Source organism: Nerophis lumbriciformis, linkage group LG01, assembly GCF_033978685.3.
Source record: "Nerophis lumbriciformis linkage group LG01, RoL_Nlum_v2.1, whole genome shotgun sequence".
In the NCBI taxonomy this organism is placed as follows: Eukaryota; Metazoa; Chordata; class Actinopteri; order Syngnathiformes; family Syngnathidae; genus Nerophis; species Nerophis lumbriciformis.
In genome coordinates this window covers 26129940-26152885 of record NC_084548.2, presented here as the reverse complement: position 1 = coordinate 26152885, position 22946 = coordinate 26129940, and the positions used below count along the sequence as shown (strand labels likewise).

The following is a 22946-nucleotide window of genomic DNA, read 5'->3' as shown; positions in this document are numbered from 1 at the left end:
AAAGTTAGGAAGTGTATTTATTGCCATTCAATTCACATTTGCACACCATAGAATGAAACAGTTACTTCTGGCACAGTGTGAGCAAGCAATAAAAGACAAGATAAAGGATAAAAAACCGACAGAAGGCAACCTTAACATTCACAAAAAGAGGCAAGTGCAGGTGCAAGATTTGGCAAAACGATGTCGGTGGTGCAACATAACAAGGCGATATTCAAGTCATCTGGTGAAAATTTTACTATCGCACATAATTGTTTTTTTCTAAAGTCGTGCAGCCCTGTCCTGAGCAACATCAAATAAGGTACTGTATGTACGTACGTACGTACGTACGTACGTACGTACGATCATTCTCTTTAAAATATGATCATTTTAAACTTGTGGTACGATAATCTGTCACTTGTCATTTCACGAGCCGGCTCAGCGTAGATACTTTGTGTAGTTGTTGTACTATTCTCTCTCTAGAGCAGTGGTTCTTAACCTGGGTTCGATCGAACCCTAGGGGTTTGGTGAGTCGGCATCAGGGGTTCGGCGGAGGTCAAAACACACCCGACTTATCGTGTAAATAAAAACTTCTTCCTATCGGCGTATTACGGATACGGCAACAGCAGAAGTCAGACTGACTTGCAGGTGTGTAATTTGTTGTGAGTTTATGCACTGTGTTGGTTTTGTTCTTTGAACAAGGTGATGTTCATGCACGGTTCATTTTGTGCACCAGTAAAAAAAACATGGTAACACTTTAGTATGGTGAACATATTCACCATTAATTAGTTGCTTATTAACATGCAAATTAGTAACATATTGGCTCTTAACTAGTCATTATGAAGTACTTATTAATGCCTTATTCAACATGGCCTTATTATAACCCTAACCCTCTTACCCTGGCCCTAACCCTAACCAAATAACTCTAAATTAAGTCTTTGTTACTTAGAATATGTTCCCCTAGTGTCCAAAAAACTCTAAATTAAGTCTTTGTTACTTAGAATATGTTCCCCATACTAAAGTGTTACCAAAAACATATAACTTTGTCTTGAATTTGAAAAAAAACAACATTTTATTTTTCACTAAAGAAGGGTTCGGTGAATGCGCATATGAAACTGGTGGGGTTCGGTACCTCCAACAAGGTTAAGAACCACTGCTCTAGAGTCTAGAAGCTTGTCAATCAACTTGCTAATTTCCTGTTCAGACCTGGTTACTGTCCGCTGTAACACAGTTCCAGCTACATCGACTTGAAGAAGAAAATGATCCCTGTGGAGCCCATCAACATCCAGCATTTTAAGTACCCGGGAATCCACTTGAACAGCAGACTGGACTGGAAGGACAACAGCAAAACTGTATACAAGAAGGGCATGAGCAGACTCTTTTTCCTAAGGAAGCTTAGGTCCTTTAATGTGTGCAGCAAGCTGTTGGAGATATTGTTTCAGTCTGTTGTGGCCAGTGCCCTGTACTTTGCAGTGGTTTGTTGGGGGAGCAGCACCAGCAAAAAGGACTTAAACCGGATTAACAATGTGATCCGGAGTACCGACCAAACTATTGACAAGCAGTTGGAGGCGTTTGTGTCAGTGAGGGACAGGAGGACACTGGACAAACTGCTGGCCATCATGGACAATCCTGCCCACCCACTCCACCAGACAATTGAGGGACAGTGAAGCTCATACTCCAACAGGCTCCTTCAGCTTCGTTCCCACAGTGTTCGATTCAAGAACTCCTTCATTCCGCCATACAGCAATAGATGATATCTGTCTATTACCTGACCACTTCGATGTTAGCTACCTCTCTTAGTTTATAATGTATATTTTCTGCTGGATCCATTCTATTTTTTATGCTGCCCTATTTTTGCTGCAGCTGTTATATATACTGTAATATTGTACATGGTAATTGGGATTTGTTATATATTGTATATATTATATAAAAATATAATATAATATAATAATGTAATATATCTGTATTTATATTATATACTGTACATATAATATGTAAATATTACATTTATGTTTTATTTTATATTGCTACTATGATACTAGTCTACTTTATACCTGCATTATCCTTTCCAACCTTACCCTTTCCATCCTCTGTAACTGAGCTACTGTGTGGAACAATTTTCCTTGTGGACCAATAATGTTTGTCTAAGTCTAAGTATAAGTCTACACTTCTGCTGAGGTGTACTGTGCATTTATTCTGTTGTTTTGCTATTTTACATTCAAGCTATCTTAATGGTCCGCATGACTTCTTGTCTCATACTGCTGTCTTGCTCGGTGTAATGCATGTTTAGCTATTCCTCCGGTCCTCCAGTGATACTGCTACTTGGAAAAAAATGTGGTTTATTTGCCACTATGGAGAGGAAGAAAAAGCCGCTCGCCCAATAGATGGAGAAACTTTAGCTTCACTCGCTAGCCCTCACTCAGGACACTACATTGCATTGCAGACGTGTTGTAGTCTGTATCAGCTTATCACTCTCGATGTGTCAAAATGCATTGTCACGATAGGTAATTCGAATTAAAATATCTATGGTAGACCAAATTTGTATAATTTCTATTGTATATCATCTAACACTACTCGCCACCAATGACAATACACAACATAAGCATAAACACTTTTGTTTTTGCTCCCTTTTGAGAACTCAACATTCTAAAACCTAAAGACATAGCATTGTTGATATGTGCGTTAGTGAGCACTTCTCTTATTCTAAGATAATCCATCCACCTCACAGCTGCGGTATATCAAGATGCTTATTAGACAACAATATTATTAAATAGATGTGCCTTAGGCTGGCCACTACAAGATGTGCAGTTTTACCACACAGCCACAGATGTTGCAAGTGCTGAGGGAGAGTACAATAGGCATGCTGACGGCAGGAATGTCCACCAATGTCCACCAAAGCTGTCTCCAAAGGCGCTTCAGAGAAGTCGGCAGAACATCCAACAGGCCTCACAACCGCAGACTACATTTAATTAACCCAACCTAAGAACACAACATCCAGCATCTTCACCTCCAAGATGGTCTGAGACCAGTAGTCAACGTCATCTAGACCAGTGTTTTTCAACCACTGTGCCGCGGTGCAGATTTTGTTTGGTGTGCCGTGGGAGTTTATGTAATTTCACCTAATTGGGTTAAAAATATTTTTTGCAAACCAGTAATTATAATCCGCAAATGTGCCATTGTTGAGTGTCCGTGCTGTCTAGAGCTTGGCAGAGTAACCGTGTAATATTATTCCATATCAGTAGGTGGCAGCAGGTAGCTAATTGCTTTGTCGATGTTGGGAACGACGACAATGGTTTGCAGGTAAAAAGGTATCTAATGCTTAAACCAAAAATAAACTAAAGGCGAGTGCCGCTAAGAAAAGGCATTGAAGCTTAGGGAAGGCTATGCAAAACTAAAACTGAACTGGCTGCAAAGTAAACAAAAACAGAATGCTGGACAACAGCAAAGACTTAGTGTGTGGAACAGACGGTGTCTACAAAGTACATCCCTAAATGACATGACAATCAACAACAAAATAGGAGCGCAAGACAAGAACTAAAACACTACACACAGGAATACACCAAAAAACTCAAAATATGTCACGGTGTGATGTGACAGTACACCTATTTTGATACAAGAGCTATAGTGATGCATGCTTGGTTATGGTTGGAATTCATATCAAACATTTGCGAGAACGACTTTTTAGTGTCAATATCGGCTGCGAGTTTCATTTTTTTTATGTTTTCTGCTGGTGGGGTGCCTCAGAATTTGTTCAATGGAAGAAAATGTGCCTCGGCTCAGAACAGGTTGAAAAACACTGATCTAGACAGCTGCTGCAATAATTACTTTGTATCTCAGAGAAGTTCCTCTGCGTGCTTGCCATCCTCATTGGGGTCTGGAGGAGTGGTCCGTACTGTTGGTGGGGCTATGGTAGGGGCAGACTCATGTTATGTAGCACGAACACACGCGCATTTTATTGATGGCCTTTTGAGATCCTGTGACGTGATCCTGAGGCCCATTGTTGTGCCATTCATTAACGACCGTGACCTCATGTTGCAGCATTTCAATGCACAACCCCAAGGATTTCGACACAATTCCTAGAAGCTGAAAACATGCCAGTTCATGCTTGCATGATCAGCACATGTGACAATCATTGGTGCTTTAACTTTAACTTTAACATGTTTGGGATGCTCTGGATCGGTGCATTGGACAGGGTGTTCTACATCCGGCAACTTTACACAGCCATTGAAGAGGAGTGGAGCTACCTAATAAACTCAATGCCAAGAAGGTGCGTTGCACTGCATGAGGCAAATGGTTGTCACACCAGATACTAGGAATGAATGATTATGGCAAAAAAAATAATCACGATTATCTTGATTGATATTGAAATCCCGATTAATAACATGGTTAGTCATTAATTTGAAAACATCGCCGTCCCATTGGGATTGTGAGTTTTTCCTTGCCCTTATGTGGGCTCTGTACCGCAGATGTCGTTGTGGCTTGTGCTGCCCTTTGAGACACTTGTGATTTAGGGCTATATAAATAAACATTGATTGATTGATTGATTGAGTATTTCTTATGGCACCAAAACTCTAATTTAAATATAATTTTAAAAACAACCAACAACAAATACACAATAACAAGTAAGATAATATTATTAGTAACAACAATAAATTAAAAACAATATCAACATGAAAAGACAAAATTATTTTTTTTGTAAAAAAAAATATATATAAATATTTATATATACATATATATCTATATATATATATATATATAGATATACATCTATATATATATATATATATATATATATATATATATATATATATCTCTATATATATATATATATATATATATATATATATATCTCTATATATATATATATATATATTAGAGATGCGCGGTTTGCGGACACAACCGCGGAGTCCGCGGATTATCCGCGGATCGGGCGGATGAAATAAAAAAAAAAAAGATTTTATCCGCTCGCGGGTCGGGTCGGGCGGATTAATTAGATATTTTTTTAATTTTTTTTATTTATTTATTTTTTGCGGGTGGCAGTTAAACCAATTGGGAAATATATATACATAGTTAAATGTTGTTACCCACATACGAAAAACGAGCAGGCACCTGCTGCATATGCCACAAGAGAAGAAAAAAAAAAAAAGAGATGGACACTTTTACGGAGCGGAGAAGGCCCCCGACGCCTCGCCGGGGTCCGGGACCGAGGCCCCTTCCCCGGAGAGGGCCCCACCGGGAGCCGTAGCTGAGGCGATCCGCGAGAAGGGCCTGACGCACGTCCAGGGTCACTACCGCGCCCACCGCACCGACACCCCGCCTCGTCCGCTTTCGACGCGGCCGGCGTTACGCGCAGCAGGTAAGCAGCTTACCTGCCCGCCACCCCCGTGGCCGGGGCCTCGTAACATGGGTCACTCCGCGCGCTCCGCCCGCGCAGCTTACCTGCTTGCCACCCCTGTTGCCGGGGGCGCGTAAAAGGGGTCACTCCGCGCTCAGTGCGCTCACGAAAGGGGTGGGGCTCACCCTGGTTGATATAGAGAGCAGGACAGTGGCCATGGAATTTCATTTAAGGTTTGTGATAAACCATCAAACTCATTCGTTAAAAGGACTCTATAGTAATATAAAGCGAATTTTTCTGGACATTATCATGCAAGAAAAGTTTATTTTTGGGATCGCGATCACCGCGTAATGATTTTTAAAGGTTGCATTACATTATTAACTGTCCCATGTGATCAGCCAGTGCAATTGGAAGTCCATGCTCAATTATTGCCTCCGTAAATAAAACTTCGGCATTTATCACATCCAAAGAATCTGTTTGGGCGACGAAAAACGTTGAAAGTTTTCCACTTGTATCGCTAGCAACGGCATTAGACTTGTGTTTTTTTGTCCCAACGTGGTCTTTTACATCGCTAATTCCTCCGTGTCCGATCGAAAAATCTTGTCTGCACAAGGTGCAATTCGCGTAGTTTTCACCCTTTTTTTTTTTTTTTATTAATATTAGATATATAACAACGGGCGGATGGCGGGCGGATGCAGTTCTGACCAAACGTTACATCGGGTGGATGGCGGATGGTTGACGACTTTCTGACGCGGTTGCGGATGAGATAAATTGCCTATCCGCGCATCTCTAATATATATATAGATATATAGATATATATATATATATATCTATATATATATATACACATATATATATACAGTACAGGCCAAAAGTTTCTTCAAGAGGTAGTCACCTGAAATGGTTTTAACTTCACAGGTGTGCTTGAAGCTGTCAAGACTTGGACTATGGGGTGGTTTGTTCTCCCGAGGTGCAAAAGATTTGGACCATACGTGGCGTGAAGGGGAATACATGATTTATTTAAACACTATAACTACAAAAAAAAGTACAAACGAAAAGCGCGCACAGTGGCGGAGAAACGACTTGGCTATGAAAACAAATACTTGCACAAAGGCAGAAACTATGAACAACAAAAAACACTAACTGTGGCTTAATAAACAAAAACTTACTTGGCATGGAACCGGCATGAAAAAAGAGCAGCAAGGGTCATAAGGGTGTGGAGAGTGTGCAGAAGCATAAATGCGGGATGTCACCAGAAAGACAAACTGAAAACAATGAACTTAAATACTACAGACATGATTAACGAAAACAGGTGCGTGACTCAAAACGTGAAACAGGTGCGTGACGTGACAGGTGAAAACTAATGGGTTGCCATGGAAACAAGACAAGGGAGTGAAAAGCCAGAAACTAAAGAGTCCAATAACTAAACAAAACATGACTAAAACAAAACATGATTACACAGACATGACAGAAGCTCATCGAGAGACGGCCAAGAGTGTGCAAAGCAGTAATCAGACCAAAGGGTGGCTATTTTGAAGAAACTAGAATATAAAACATGTTTTCAGTTACCGTATTTTTCGGAGTATAAGGCGCTCCGGAGTTTAAGTCGCACCGGCCGAAAATGCATAATAAAGAAGGAAAAAAACATATATAAGTTGCACTGGAGTATAAGTCGCATTTTTTTGGGAAATGTATTTGATAAAATCCAACACCAAGAATAGACATTTGAAAGGCAATTTAAAATAAATAAAGAATAGTGAACAACAGGCTGAATAAGTGTACGTTATATGAGGCATAAATAACCAACTGAATATCAACTGTTGCGAAGCTGTGTCATCAACACTCACAAGTATAAAACAATTTTTTTAAAGTAAGAATTTCTTATTTCAAGCATGAAAAAAAAAAAAGAGACTTTGACACAATTTTGTCTCATAATTAAAACGGATGACAGCCAAATGGACTTTGCTGTTTTATTTTCAATGAAACAATAGAAAATATGTACTCATATAGTAGTACAGTTGGCACAGTACAGCAAACTGACAGTTAATATTTAAACATTTAACATGTGACATTTCAAACAATTTTGAACAGAAATAGTTCATGCACATTCAGATGAATTCTTCAAAATTACAATTAAAAATTTTTGGGCCGGGAGCCGGGCTGTAAATATGCGCACTAATTGACTAATTGGCACTTGGCGCGATGATGTCATGTTATCGATGGAAAAATGCATTTTTAGACAATATGATTTGCCTGAGCGTCTAGTAGACCCCGAGAGTAACAAGCGGTTGCCTTGTTGCCTTTCCATTAAGAACAATAAATTAGTTTTTAGTATAAGATTGCTGGTTTCAAGAAATGTAATGCCGAGCGCATATAATTATGTCAAGATAATGGCACTAGCATTTACTTAATTTAAGAATATTTTTCAACATATTGAGAAAAAAGGTCTCATTTTTTTTTTTCTATCAAGAAAAGTGCACTTGTTATTAGTGAGAATATTCTTATTTTAAGGTAATTTTGGGTTCATTGAGGTTAGCTAATTTTACTTGTTTTGGAAAGTCTTGACAAGCAAAATTGTCTTGTTCTATTGGCAGATAATTTTGCTTAATTCAAGTAAAATACCCCTAATTTTTTTCTTGTTTTTGAACACTGACTTTTTGCAGTGAAATCATATTCTTGGTTCCTCCTGATGACTAAGTTTCTGCTGCAGGCCAAAGTGGCCAAAATCTGATTTGTTTTTAATCAGATTTTTTCCATCTGACTAATTACACTGCAAGTTGTTGTGATCTTTACCGGACTCCAGTATAAACGGTGCACAGGCCCTAATGTGGCCCCAAAGTGACCTCGACATCACTTGCATGCACAGTTCGATAAAACGAAAACAAAGGAAGTTGACCGGATTCCGTTAATGAACAAGGAAGCCACTACAAAATAAAATGAGTGTAAATGAAAGAAAAATGAAATGTATGAATGGATGTAAATAGTATATAATATTTGGGGGGGTTCACTGTATCGATATTATTTTTACGTCCTTGGCTGACCTTCTGCTTCAATATGGTGCAGGGTAGCAGTGCTTTGCCAAATAGCCGACACACTCAGCCATGTTTCTGATCATTTATTTCTTTGATTCACTGAATATCATCCACTTCTCAGCACTGTCCTTCACGCTCACTTTCTCTCTTCCTTTAGTTTTGAAAAACAAAGTTATGTCGATCTCTAGCTTTAAGCTAACGCTAGCATGTAAGACCGCGGCCTCATGTAACAAGCCTGCGTACGCACAAAACCTGTCGTATGTCCTTTTTCACCTAAAAGTTGAGATGTACACTGCAAAAAGTCAGTGTTCAAAAACAAGAGAAAAACATACAAAAATTAGGGGTATTTTACTTGAACTAAGGACAATTATCTGCCAATAGAACAAGAAAATGTGGCTTGTCAAGACTTTCCAAAACAAGTAAAATTAGCTAACCTCAATGAACCCAAAAATACCTTAAAATAAGTATATTCTCACTAATAACAAGTGCACTTTTCTTGGTAGAAAAAAAAATGAGACCTTTTTGCTCAATATGTTGAAAAACATTCTTAAATTAAGTAAATGCTAGTGCCATTATCTTGACATAATGATATGCCCTTGGCATTACACTTCTTGAAACCAGCAAACTTAAATTAAAAATTAATTCATTGTTCTTAATGGAAAGGCTACAAGTCAACAGCTTGTTACTCTCGGGGTCTCCTAGCCGCTCAGGCAAATCATATGGTCTAAAAATGCATTTTTCCATCGATAACATGACATCATCGCGCCAAGTGCCAATTAGTCAATTAGTGCGCATATTTACAGCCCGGCCCCTGGCCAAAAACATTTTTATTGTAATTTTGAAGAATTCATCTGAATGTTCATGAACTATTTCTGTTCAAAATTGTTAGAAATGTCACATGTTAAATGTTTAAATATTAACTGTCAGTTTACTGTACTGTGCCAACTGTACTACTATATGAGTATGTGTTTTCTATTGTTTCATTGAAAATAAAACAGCAAAGTCCATTTGGCTGTCATCCGTTTTAATTATGAGACACAATTGTGTCAAAGTCATGATTTTTTTTTCCATGCTTGAAATAAGAAATTATTACTTTAAAAAAGTAGTTTTATACTTGTGAGTGTTGATGACACAGCTTTGCAACAGTTGATATTCTAGTTTCAAGCATGTTTTACTCAATATAGGTCATAACATCTCAGCAACAAGCTGTAATATCTTATTGAGATCATTTAGGACCAAAACACTTAAAACAAGTAAAACACTCTAATATAAAATCTGCTTAGTGAGAAGAATGATCTTATCAGACAGAAAATAAGCAAATATCACCCTTATTTGAGATATTTAATCTTACCGGTACTTAGATGTCAGTTTTTGCAGTGTATCAAGACTGACGTTGACGTGGAAATGTGCGATGCCTCACGCCAACTCCATAGCTTTCATACGTACATTTTTTTAGCGACACAAAGAAGTGTTGCTCGGTAACAGTTCACATTAAAACGTGCCAACTTTTACTCTTCAGACTGATTGATGTGCCCACCAAAAACCTATGTACAATTACCCAGTTCTCAGTCACATGGCTACTTTAAATATGATTTGCGTATTTATAAAGGGGCGTGGGATCAATTCCAAGTAGATTGCTATGTAACAAAGAAATGTGTTTGGATTTGTGCGTGCGAACACTTTAATACAGTGATTCTCACACTGTGGTATGTGTACCACTAGTGGTACGGATTGGAGGCTCCAGCAAGGGGTAAGCCAAATAATCACTTAAATCAGGGGTCCCCAAACTTTTTGACTCCGGGGTCGTATTGGGGTAAAACAATCTGGCTAGGGGCCGCGCTATATATATATATATATATATATATATGTATGTAAATGTGTGTGTGTGTGTGTGTGTGAATATATATGTATATGTCTATGTATATATATATGTCCATGTATATATATATGTATGTGTATATATGTATGTATGTATATGTGTCTCTATATATATATATATATATATATATATATATATATATATATATATATATATATATATATATATATATATATATATATGTATTCATACATACATATATATATATATATATATATGTATTCATACATATATATTCCTCGCGCACTAATTGACTTAAAGAGCGCACTTGCTGCATGTCACGTTATCGATGGTAAAATGCATTTTTAGACAATATGATTTGCCTGTTTGGCTAGGAGATGGTAGAAAATGGACGAGTAAGGACAAATTTAAAAAAATAATAATAATACAAAAAATAAATAAATAAATTTTAAAAATTTTTTTAAAAAAAACAATTTTTAACTTGGGACTTCCCGCGGGCTGGATTTTGGACGCTAGGGGGCCATATCCGGCCCGCGGGCCGAAGTTTGGGGACCCCTGACTTAAATAAATATTTAAACACAGTGTTACTGCTCAAACTGTGTGTAATGTTACAGTGGCCAAAAATATTATTCAAAATTCCCCCAAAAAGTGCAGTTCCCCTTTAAGAATCTACGGTGCATTGATCAGAGAGAGACGACTTCCTTATGTTGGCTGTATTGACATCCTCAGCTGCTTTCTCACCCCAGAGCTTGTGAAAGTTAATTATAGATTATAAATCATGCCTCACACCTGGACAGTAAAATGGTGGACATAACCTGAGAAGGTGGTACACCTTGAGAGCCAACTTAGAACCGAAAATGGCAAAAAAAAAAGACCCGAAAGACGTATATTAGAATGTTGAGTCATTCTAATATATCAACATCCTAACAGTCAGCATCATGGTGAGAGCAGACAGTGTACAGTAAGGGATCATTTTATTACGTTTGATGGCTCTTATGATGTCTGCAGTGAGTAATAAACAGTGTTGTTGTTGAAGGAAATAGCAAAAATTGTGAAATGAATACGCCGCTGTATGCTTAAAATGATCAAAGCACGTAAATATTACATGTTATCATGAATGTGCCTGTTCTACATGAGATATATACTTACATCATGTATGGAAAACCTAAATTGAGTTGTTTGGATCTTTTGCTTGCATTTATTTGCGAGTTAGAATGCATTAAAAAAATATTGTATTTTCCCAGACTATAGGACGCACCGGATTATAAGGTGCACTGCAGATGAATGGTCTATTTTTGATCTTTTTTAATATAAAAGGCTTATAGGGCGAATTAAAGGAGTCATATTATTATTTATTTTTTCTAAATTGAAAACACTTCCTTGTGGTCTACATAACATGTAATGGTGGTTCTTTAGTCAAAATTTTGCATAGATTATGTTTTACAGATCATCTTCAAGCTTTCTGACAGTCGCTTCACGATGCGCCGTTTTGTGGACGGTCTTATTTACGTGGCTCACCTTCGACAGCGTTTTCTCCCCGTCATCTTTGTTGTAGCGGTGTAGCGTGCAAGGACGGGAGTGAAAGAAGTGTCAATAGATGTTTTAATGACATTCAGACTTTACTTAAATCAACAACGGAGCAGCATCTCCTCATCTGGAAACAACAACACCGAAAAAGTGTTCCGTGAAAAAACGTCCGACCGGAACTCTCTAATAACTAAAGTTCCTTGGGTGAATAATGTAAACTCACTACACCGGTATGTTTTAGTGCTTTCATGGCAAGTTTACTGACAGATATAAGTAAGAACTTTACACTACTTTATATTAGTAATGTCAACAGCAGAGGATGAATGTCACATAACAAGAAGATAGAGAAAAAGAAGAAGCATATCAACTACGTTGTTGCCACAGACTACAAAGGCGTAACGCGCACAATTTTTCAGGATTTATGCAGATCCCAAATATAGATCAGCAGGTACCAGAAGGTAAGAAAAGTTGCTTTTGCATAATACTGTTAAACAAAACACCAGATAATATGTCTTACCTTATACACACACCATAATAATACTCGTATGTTTGAAGCACGGCTTCATAGCTTACCAAAGTCGTACTAAAACATTTTGATAGATTTTTGATCGCCGTGTGTAATGTTCTATATTTTCAATGGAACATATAAAATGGTGGTGTTGTTTACTAGAGTCATATTGCCATCATAGTGCAGTCTACATGTATCTATTATGTTTGACTGCCATCTACTGGTCACACTTATCATTACACCATGTACCAGATAAAATTGCTTCGAGGTCAGTAAGCAAAACCAGAATTATTCCGTACATTAGGCGAGTCTTGAGAAGAAAAAAATGATTTTAAGTGCGCCTTATAGTCCGGAAAATACGGTACGTGTTCTTGTCTTATATAAGGATGGTGACTGATAGGCAAATACCATAAAATGCAGTTCCCCTTCCCATCAATCCATTTTCTACCGCTTGTCCCTTCAAATTGTGCAAATGCAACCATGTGATGTAAATTGTAGAGAATGTCTGAAACTAATAAACCATGTAATGTATGTTACGACTCATTAATGAAATGAAACATGTTGCATGTGTATTACATGAGTGTGGTAGTATAGTGACACAAGGCCGCACCATACAACAAGAACTGGAATCCTCTGAGGTGACATGAACGTGTTAATGAATGCAATAATAAAGGGAAAGGAGAAAAAAAAAACCTTTTAGGTGCATGAGTGCAACAAAACAATGTTGTTTAGCGGCAAGCATCCCAAGCAGCAGATGATGGTGAGGCTGCTGAGGAAGGAAATGTGAGCCGCCCAGTTGTTATTCTGGGATCAGTGTGGTCGTGGGAGCATTTGCACGCAAACACACACACACACACACACACACACACACACACACACACACACACACACACACACACACACAATATATATATATATATATATATAACGCTTAACCCCGTTCCATATTATCTGCAAAGAGTATGGATACATGTGACACTCAGCAGGCCTTAGATTGAAGAGAAGCTCATCATTATTTGATGGTATTAAAAACCTCAATAAATAGCACTGGATATGCTGACATAGACATTAAAGCTTCTGAAGTCTTCCCAGAAATGTCCAAAAAGTCCGCTCACCTTTGCCAGGGGACACTTTAAGGCCAATCCGCATGACAAAATAGTCCCCGCAGGAGTCGCTCAATCATGGCCGCCGGAGCTCCAGGCAGCCCCACAGCCCAGCGACCTGTCAGCCGCTTCCAAGCCGTGTCTCAGCGCGCCGACGGCCGGGCGCGGCTCGGCGTCCCCTCGGTGATGTGATCGTCGGTCCACTAAAAAAAAATTCGAATCGTTTCTCCTTTTACAAAACCTTTAAAAAAGGTACCAGATTACAATGGGAGTCATCATGGCAGGTCCTCTCCATCTCGCCGCGGTGCAGCCAGCCTGGATCATGTCTTATTTATCGGGGCCGGGCCTCGCCACATCCGCCTCCCCCGTTTCCGCTGCACTGCTCCCGGCTGGCTGTGTGGAATCAAAGCCCGCCGCAGACTCATCACAGACCTGCACAAGAACTCTCAATTGGACCGGGATTTGTTACGAGTACGTTCTGGTCGAGTTCAGAATCAAAATAATAATATTACTCCTCACCAGCTCCCGCCCAATACCCCCCGCCCCCCGCGTCTTTGTGCATCACGTGTTGTCAAAGGGTACTCCTTTAAAGACGCCTCTCTAATTGGTTATTGATTAAACTACTTTTTTCATTTGTATTTAAGAATCAATCAATCAATTGGATTCTAACATTATTTCCACTTCCACATTGTTCAGCTGTTCCAAACATTAAGTCTATTTATTATATTACTTTTTAAACCGGTTATTCTGAAAATAATTTTTTTCACTCAGAATTTAAAAAAATTATGTGATTTTTTTTTGTTTTAGTTTTTCAATCCATTCATCCATCCATCCATTTTCTACCGCTTGTCCCTTTTGGGGTCGCGGGGGTGCTGGAGCCTATCTCAGCTGTATTCGGGCGGAAGGCGGCGTACACCCTGGACAAGTCGCCACCTCATCGCAGGGCAATTTTTCAATCCATTCCAGCATCCATCCATCCATCCATCCATTTTCTACCGCTTATTCCCTTTGGGGTCGCGGGGGGTGCTGGAGCCTATCTCAGCTACAATCGGGCGGAAGGCGGGGTACACCCTGGACAAGTCGCCACCTCATCGCAGGGCCAACACAGATAGACAGACAACATTCACACTCACATTCACACACTAGGGCCAATGTAGTGTTGCCAATCAACCTATCCCCAGGTGCATGTTTTTTGGAGGTGGGAGGAAGCCGGAGTACCCGGAGGGAACCCACGCAGTCACGGGGAGAACATGCAAACTCCACACAGAAAGATCCCGAGCCCGGGATTGAACCCAGGACTACTCAGGACCTTCGTATTGTGAGGCAGATGCACTAACCCCTGTTCCACCGTGCTGCCCCTCCATTCCAGCAATAAAACATTAATGGTCAAATTTCCCCCAAATTCCTACTTTTCCTGTAATATGTGTTTTTGTACAGCACTTCAGCTCTTCAGCATTCACACACAATTTCTTAACAAATTGCTTGTTCTATATTATGTCAACTATGACAATACAGTCCCTTTTTACACCACGCCTCAAATATCATGGCTTCACTACATCACTTTTTTTTTTTTTTTACTTTATTTTAACTTTATCGCAACAATATCAAGTTGACCAACTTTTGGCAGAACAACTTTTTGATGAACTTCATCTTCAACCCCTGCCTCATCAATAACATCTCCACATTGGTGAGCCTTTGACGGCAAGGATTTGAAAAGAGGAGATGTGAGACGGACAGGACTCGATGTGACTCGGAGCGCCATTATTGCTAACAAGACTGTTAAGAGCAGCTATAAACAGTCTGGACCGGCGGTTCTCAAACTTTTTTCACCAAGTACCACCTCATAAAACACTTGGCTTTCCAAGTACCATCATAATGACAAACATTACAATACAGTAGCATAGTAGGCCTAAATATTCATTAAAGCAAGGCAGAGGTTTTATTCAACAAGTATATTTTTGGAGACTGTAACATTACACACCGTTTTAACAGTAACACTGTGTTTGAATATTTAATCAAGTGAATATTTGGTGTACCATTAGATGGAGCCTCATCTTAAGAATGACAGAGGTCAGAGAGTGCATCGTGCAGAACTTTAACTAAGTGTTCCGACGTCAAAGTACACATTTGCATTTTTAGTACATGTTTTTTAAGATTTGTTTGTAATTGATCATTTCGATTTTAATTTATTCAGGATAGCTCTTTGAGATGCAGCATCTCGTTTTTAAAGGGGTTTATTAGACTTAGACTTAGACTTAGACAAACTTTAATGATCCACAAGGGAAATTTTTCAACACAGTAGCTCAGTTACAATGATGGAAAGTGTAAGGATGGAAAGGACAATGCAGGTATAAATAGACTAATATAGCGATAAAAAAATCTAACATATATACGAATATATACATAATATGTGTACAGAATAATATATATACAGATATATTATATTATGTCAATAACATATATACCAATGACCATGTACAATATTACAGTATATACAGTATATGTGACAGCAGCAGCATAAAATAGAGAGTAGATCCAGCAGGAAACAGAAAATAGACATTATAAACATTATAAACAAAGAGAAGTAGCTAACATGTCAGGTGTCGGGTAATAGGCAGATGTCATCTATTGCTGTATGGCGAGTGATTATACAGCTGGATGGAGTGTGGAATGAAGGAGTTCTTGAATTGCACAGTGCGGGAAGGAAGTTGAAGGAGCCTAATGGAGTATGAGCTCCGCTGTCCCATAATTGTCTGGTGGAGTGGGTGGGCAGGATTGTCCATGATGACCAGCAGTTTGTCCAGTGTCCTCCTGTCCCTCACTGACACAAACGCCTCCAACTGCGTGCTAATAGTTTGGCCGGCTTTCCGGATCAGTTTATCAATCCGGTTTGAGTCCATTTTGCTGGTGCTGCTCCCCCAACAAGCCACTGCAAAGTACAGTGCACTGGCCACAACAGACTGATAAAATATCTCCAACAGCTTGCTGTACACATTAAAGGACCTAAGCTTCCTCAGGAAAAAGAGTCTGCTCATGCCCTTCTTGTAAACAGCTTTGCAGTTGTCCTTCCAGTCCAGTCTGCTGTTCAAGTGGACTCCCAGGTACTTGTACTGCTCCACTACTGCCACCTCCCGGCCCTGGATCTTGATGGGCTCCACCGGGGTCACTCTCTTCCTGAAGTCGATGACCAGCTCCTTGGTCTTGTCCACATTAAGGACCAGATGGTGGTCCGTGCGTGACTGCTCGCTGACTGCTCGCTGTTTCGAAAAAGCTAAGTATCTTTCTATTTGTGTGCTTTTAAATTGTTCTGCAGCTTTCTTTATTACTTTCTCAACATATTTAGTAGTACTATTTAACTTGCAAATCACCCGATCTCTGTCTCTCCACCCCTCCCGCAGCTAGCTAGCTGCTAAGCTAACGAAGCTAGCGCGGAGAAAGGCGTCGCTGGGCGCCGGTCAGAAGGAGTCTACTCCTGCACACCGTGACCAGGACTTCTCGGAAGACAGCAGGAACTTCACTCGGTGACAGAAAACACCGTGAGTATGGCTTCCTGTGCGTCTTGCACCTTACTCACGGAGAGGCTGGCTCTGCTAGAGGGCCGTGTCCGCCAGTTAGAGCAGAGTAATCTCGTAACTTTAGATGTTGCGGACACATCTGCTAGCGTTAGCTGTAGCGAGCTAACTAGCCCAGCCTGTAGTAGTCCTAAGCAACCTACAAGCTACGGTGTACCGGTTGAGACGCATAATAGATTTAGCTCTTTAGCTAGTCCTACACCCCAGTCAACCGGGCACCACACCTTAGTCATAGGGGACTCCATCACCCGAAACATAAAGCTTAGCAAACCAGCCACAATTAAGTGCATCCCGGGGCCCGAGCACCTGACATTGAGGCTAATCTTAGGGAGCTAACTCGCAACAGGCCTAGTAAACACGTACGACAGGCTAATCGCACCACTAGTTATGCGAATATAGTTGTACACGTTGGCTCCAATGACACTAGGATGAGACAGTCAGAGATTACAAAGAGAATCATAGCCAGGACTTGTGATCTCGCTAGAAAGATGTCCAGGCATCGAGTAATTGTCTCTGGCCCCCTGCCTGCGAGAGGCAATGATGAGAGATATAGCAGATTAGTCTCGCTTAACAAGTGGCTGGCTAGTTTCTGTAGACAACAGGGACTAACATTTATTGATAATTGGCCCTCTTTCTGGGGCAAACCAGGCTTGCTGATGAGGGACGGCCTTCACCCTAACCAGGAAGGCGCCATCATCCTGTCTAAGAACATAGACTACTGTTTAAGTCACATTTGACTAACTACACTAGAGCAAGCCCGGTCACAGGCAATTACAGAGCCTGCTAGTCCGGGTGAGGAGTCAGTTAAGCTAGAACTAGCCAGCACCAGGCTGGATAATTCCTGTACGCATAGCAATTTTCTTAGAATAACACACAACTCACATAATGTGTTTTCTGTTGTGAATGTGTCCGGGGTAGATATGCATTCTACTGAGGTGGCAAATCATGATGCGTTCAGTCGATCGCAGCATCAAGCAAACAATCTGAAAATTCCCGTCGTATCAATTCCTAGATGTGGTCGAAACTATTTAAAGTGCACTACGTATAATAAACGCAACATTCTTAATATTTCTACTACGGATAATTTAAACAAAAACACGTCAAAACAGCCCAATACTTATAATATGGGCTTTTTAAACATAAGATCATTGTCTCCCAAAACGTTATTAGTTAATGAGGTCATTAGAGACAACAATCTTAACGTCATTGGTCTTAGCGAAACCTGGCTCAAACCAGACAAATTTTTTGCCCTAAATGAGGCATCTCCTCCTAACTATACGAATGCGCATATTGCCCGTCCCCTTAAAAGGGGTGGGGGGGTCGCACTAATATACAATGAAAACTTTAACCTTACCCCTAACCTAAATAATAAATACAAATCGTTTGAGGTGCTTACTATGAGGTCTGTCGCACCGCTGCCTCTCGATATGGCTGTTATCTACCGCCCCCCAGGGCCCTACTCGGACTTTATTAATGAATTCTCAGAGTTCGTTGCTGATCTAGTGACGCACGCAGACAATATAATCATAATGGGGGACTTTAATATCCATATGAAAACCCCATCGGACCCTCAGTGCGTGGCGCTCCAGACTATAATTGATAGCTGTGGTCTTACACAAATAATAAATGAACCTACGCATCGCAACGGCAATACGATAGATCTAGGTCAGGGGTGTCACCACCTCCAAAGTTATGGTACTCCCGTATACTAAAGTCCGATCATTACCTTATAAAATTCGAAGTTCTGACTCATTGTCAACAAACTAATAATAATAATAACTGCTATAGCAGCCGCAACATTAATGCTGCCACAACGATGACTCTTGCTGACCTACTGCCTTCGGTAATGGCACCATTCCCAAATTATGTCGGCTCTATTGATAACCTCACTAACAACTTTGACAATGCCCTGCGCAAAACCATTGATAGTATAGCACCGCTAAAACAAAAAAGGGCCCCTAAAAGGCGCACCCCATGGTTTACAGAGGAAACCAGAGCTCATAAATTATCATGTAGAAAGTTGGAACGCAAATGGCGCGCGACCAAGCTTGAGGTTTTCCATCAAGCATGGAGTGATAGTTTAATATCGTATAAACGCATGCTTACCTTAGCTAAAGCTAAATATTACTCAAATCTCATCCGCCTCAACAAAAACGACCCTAAATTTTTATTTAGTACAGTAGCATCGCTAACCCAACAAGGGACTCCTCCCAATAGCTCCACCCACTCGGCAGATTACTTTATGAATTTCTTTAATAAGAAAATTGAACTCATTAGAAAGGAGATTAAAGACAACGCATCCCAGCTACAACTGGGTTCTATGAACACAGATACAACTGTATCTACGACGGATACTGCAATACAAAATAGTCTCTCTCTTTTTGATGAAATAACATTAGAGGAACTATTACAGCGTGTAAGTGGGATAAAACAAACAACATGTTTACTTGACCCACTTCCTGGGAAACTTATCAAGGAGCTTTTTGTATTATTAGGTCCATCCGTGCTAAATATTATAAACTTATCACTTTCCTCTGGCACTGTTCCCCTAGCATTCAAGAAAGCGGTTATTCATCCTCTGCTCAAAATACCTAACCTTGATCCTGACCTCATGGTAAACTACCGACCGGTGTCCCACCTTCCCTTTATTTCGAAAATCCTCGAAAAAATTGTCGCACAGCAGCTAAATGAACACTTAGTGTCTAACAATCTCTGTGAACCTTTTCAATCCGGTTTCAGGGCAAATCACTCTACGGAGACAGCCCTCGCAAAAATGACTAATGATCTACTGCTAACGATGGATTCTGATGCGTCATCTATGTTGCTGCTTCTTGATCTTAGCGCTGCTTTCGATACCGTCGATCATAATATTTTATTAGAGCGTATCAAAACACGTATTGGTATGTCAGACTTAGCTTTGTCGTGGTTTAACTCTTATCTTACTGACAGGATGCAATGCGTCTCCCATAATAATGTGACCTCGGACTATGTTAAGGTAACGTGCGGAGTCCCTCAGGGTTCGGTTCTTGGCCCTGCACTCTTTAGTATTTACATGCTGCCGCTTGGCGACATCATACGCAAATACGGTGATAGCTTTCATTGTTATGCTGATGACACCCAACTCTACATGCCCCTAAAGCTGACCAACACGCCGGATTGTAGTCAGCTGGAGGCGTGTCTTAATGAAATTAAACAATGGATGTCCGCTAACTTCTTGCAACTCAACGCCAAGAAAACGGAAATGCTGATTATCGGTCCTGCTAAACACCGACATTTATTTAATAATACCACCTTAACATTTGACAACCAAACAATTACACAAGGCGAATCAGTAAAGAATCTGGGTATTATCTTCGACCCAACTCTCTCGTTTGAATCACACATTAAGAGTGTTACTAAAACGGCCTTCTTTCATCTCCGTAATATCGCAAAAATTCGTTCTATTTTATCCACTAGCGACGCTGAGATCATTATTCATGCGTTCGTTACGTCTCGTCTCGACTACTGTAACGTATTATTTTCGGGTCTCCCTATGTCTAGCATTAAAAGATTACAGTTGGTACAAAATGCGGCTGCTAGACTTTTGACAAGAACAAGAAAGTTTGATCATATTACGCCTATACTGGCTCACCTGCACTGGCTTCCTGTGCACTTAAGATGTGACTTTAAGGTTTTACTACTTACGTATAAAATACTACACGGTCTAGCTCCGTCCTATCTTGTCGATTGCATTGTACCATATGTCCCGGCAAGAAATCTGCGTTCAAAGAACTCCGGCTTATTAGTGATTCCCAGAGCCCAAAAAAAGTCTGCGGGCTATAGAGCGTTTTCTATTCGGGCTCCAGTACTATGGAATCCCCTCCCGGTAACAATTAGAGATGCTACCTCAGTAGAAGCATTTAAGTCCCATCTTAAAACTCATTTGTATACTCTAGCCTTTAAATAGCCCCCCTGTTAGACCAGTTGATCTGCCGTTTCTTTTCTTTTCTCCTCTGCTCCCCTTTTCCTTGAGAGGGGGGGGGGGGGCACAGGTCCGGTGGCCATGGATGAAGTGCTGGCTGTCCAGAGTCGGGACCCGGGGTGGACCGCTCGCCTGTGCATCGGCTGGGAACATCTCTGCGCTGCTGACCCGTCTCCGCTCGGGATGGTGTCCTGCTGGCCCCACTATGGACTGGACTCTTACTGTTATGTTGGATCCACTATGGACTGGACTCTCACAATATTATGTCAGACCCACTCGACATCCATTGCTTTCGGTCTCCCCTAGAGGGGGGGGGGGGTTACCCACATATGCGGTCCTCTCCAAGGTTTCTCATAGTCATTCACATCGACGTCCCACTGGGGTGAGTTTTTCCTTGCCCGTATGTGGGCTTTGTACCGAGGATGTCGTTGTGGCTTGTGCAGCCCTTTGAGACACTTGTGATTTACGGCTATATAAATAAAGATTGATTGATTGATTGATGGTTCGCCTGAGACCACTCCATAAAGTCAGCGATCAGTGTCCTGTACTCCAATTCCCGTCCCTCTCTGATACACCCGACCGCAGCAGAGTAGTCAGAGTATTTCTGCAGGTGGCAGGACCTGGAACTATACTGGAAGTCTGAGGTGTACAGGGTGAACAGGAAAGGAGACATGACGGTCCCCTGTGGAGCACCTACACCACTGACCACAGTATCCGACAGGGAGCTCCCCAGTCGCACAAACTGGGGCCTATCAGACAAGTAATCAGTGATCCAGGAGACAATTAATGGATGAACTGACACCCATCCTGAGCAACTTGTCACTCATCAGAATTGGCTGAATGGTGGTAAAGGCACTGGAGAAATCAAAAAACATGATCCTCACAGTGCCCCTCCCACCATTCAGGTGAGAGTGAGCATGATGCAGCAGGTAGATAACAGCATCGTCCATCCAGGTGAGAGTGAGCATGATGCAGCAGGTAGATAACAGCATCGTCCACTCCTACATGGGGCTCATATGCAAACTGTAGAGGATCCAGTGGTCTCAGCTGATCCAGCACAAGTCTCTCGAGGACCTTCATGACCTGGGACGTCAGAGCAACAGGTTTGAAGTCATTAGAGCCCGATGGGATAGGCTTCTTGGGCACCGGCACTATGCAGGATGTTTTCCATAGCACTGGTATCCATCCATCATTCATTTTCTACCGCTTGTCCTATTCGGAGTCTGGGGGGCCGTAGCCTATCCCAGCTGCACTGAAGGCAGGGTACACCCAGGACAAGTCGCCACCTCATCACAGGGCCAACACAGATAGACAGACTACATTCACACACTATGACTAATTTAATGTTGCCAATCAACCTATCCTCAGGTGCATGTGTTTGGAGGTGGGAGGATCACTGTGGACAATCTGCAAGGAGGAACGCTTCTGAGCAGGCTCCTCAGGTAGGAGAGCGTCTGCGTGACTGAAATGAGTGCAACGGCCCTGAGTTCCCCCCTTTAAGTAACCCGTAGAGACCCCACGCAGTGACGGGGAGAACATGCAAACGCCACACAGAAACCCTTGAAGCTAAGACATGAAGATACAACTCCATCGAAACCACAACAGAGATAACCTATACCCTACTTCTTCCTTACCTCACAGCAGGAGGTCAAAAAGATCATCCACAACTCTAACACCATAATAACAGAAATCATTAACCAATATATGTCTTTGCAAACCGGTCACATCCCATCTCCCCGAAAAGCATTTTCTTATCCAGACACCATCACAAAGAGAGACTCTAGAAAGAGGTTCCGCAGCCTTCGTAGCAGAACCTCCAGGTTCTGTAACAGCTTCTTCCCTCAGGCCATAAAACTCTTGAACGCATCATAATAATCTCCTCAATTCCCCCCCAAAAATGGATTAACTCGCTGGAATATGAAGACAATATAACATACATCCAGAAATGTAGACTTATATGCAAAAGTGCAATATATTTATCTGTACAGTAATCTGTTTATTTATATCTGCATCTTATTGCTCTTTTATCCTGCACTACCATGAGCCAATGCAACAAAATGTTGTTCTTATCTGTACTGTAAAGTTCAAATTT

General features: G+C 40.9%; 1 protein-coding gene across 3 annotated transcripts in view; it reads right to left on the bottom strand.

Moving 5' to 3' along the window:
• hecw2b (HECT, C2 and WW domain containing E3 ubiquitin protein ligase 2b) overlaps positions 1 to 13802 on the bottom strand; it is a 99043-nt gene extending 85241 nt beyond the window's left edge. For 2 of the 3 annotated variants that reach the window (XM_061978086.1, XM_061978103.1), the window contains exon 1: positions 13334 to 13802. The gene's annotated coding sequence lies outside the window, so the exon portion shown is untranslated. The remainder of the gene's footprint in view (positions 1 to 13333) is intronic. The other variant, XM_061978095.1, reaches the window with a different exon arrangement.
• Between the last annotated feature and the right edge of the window lie 9144 nt (positions 13803 to 22946).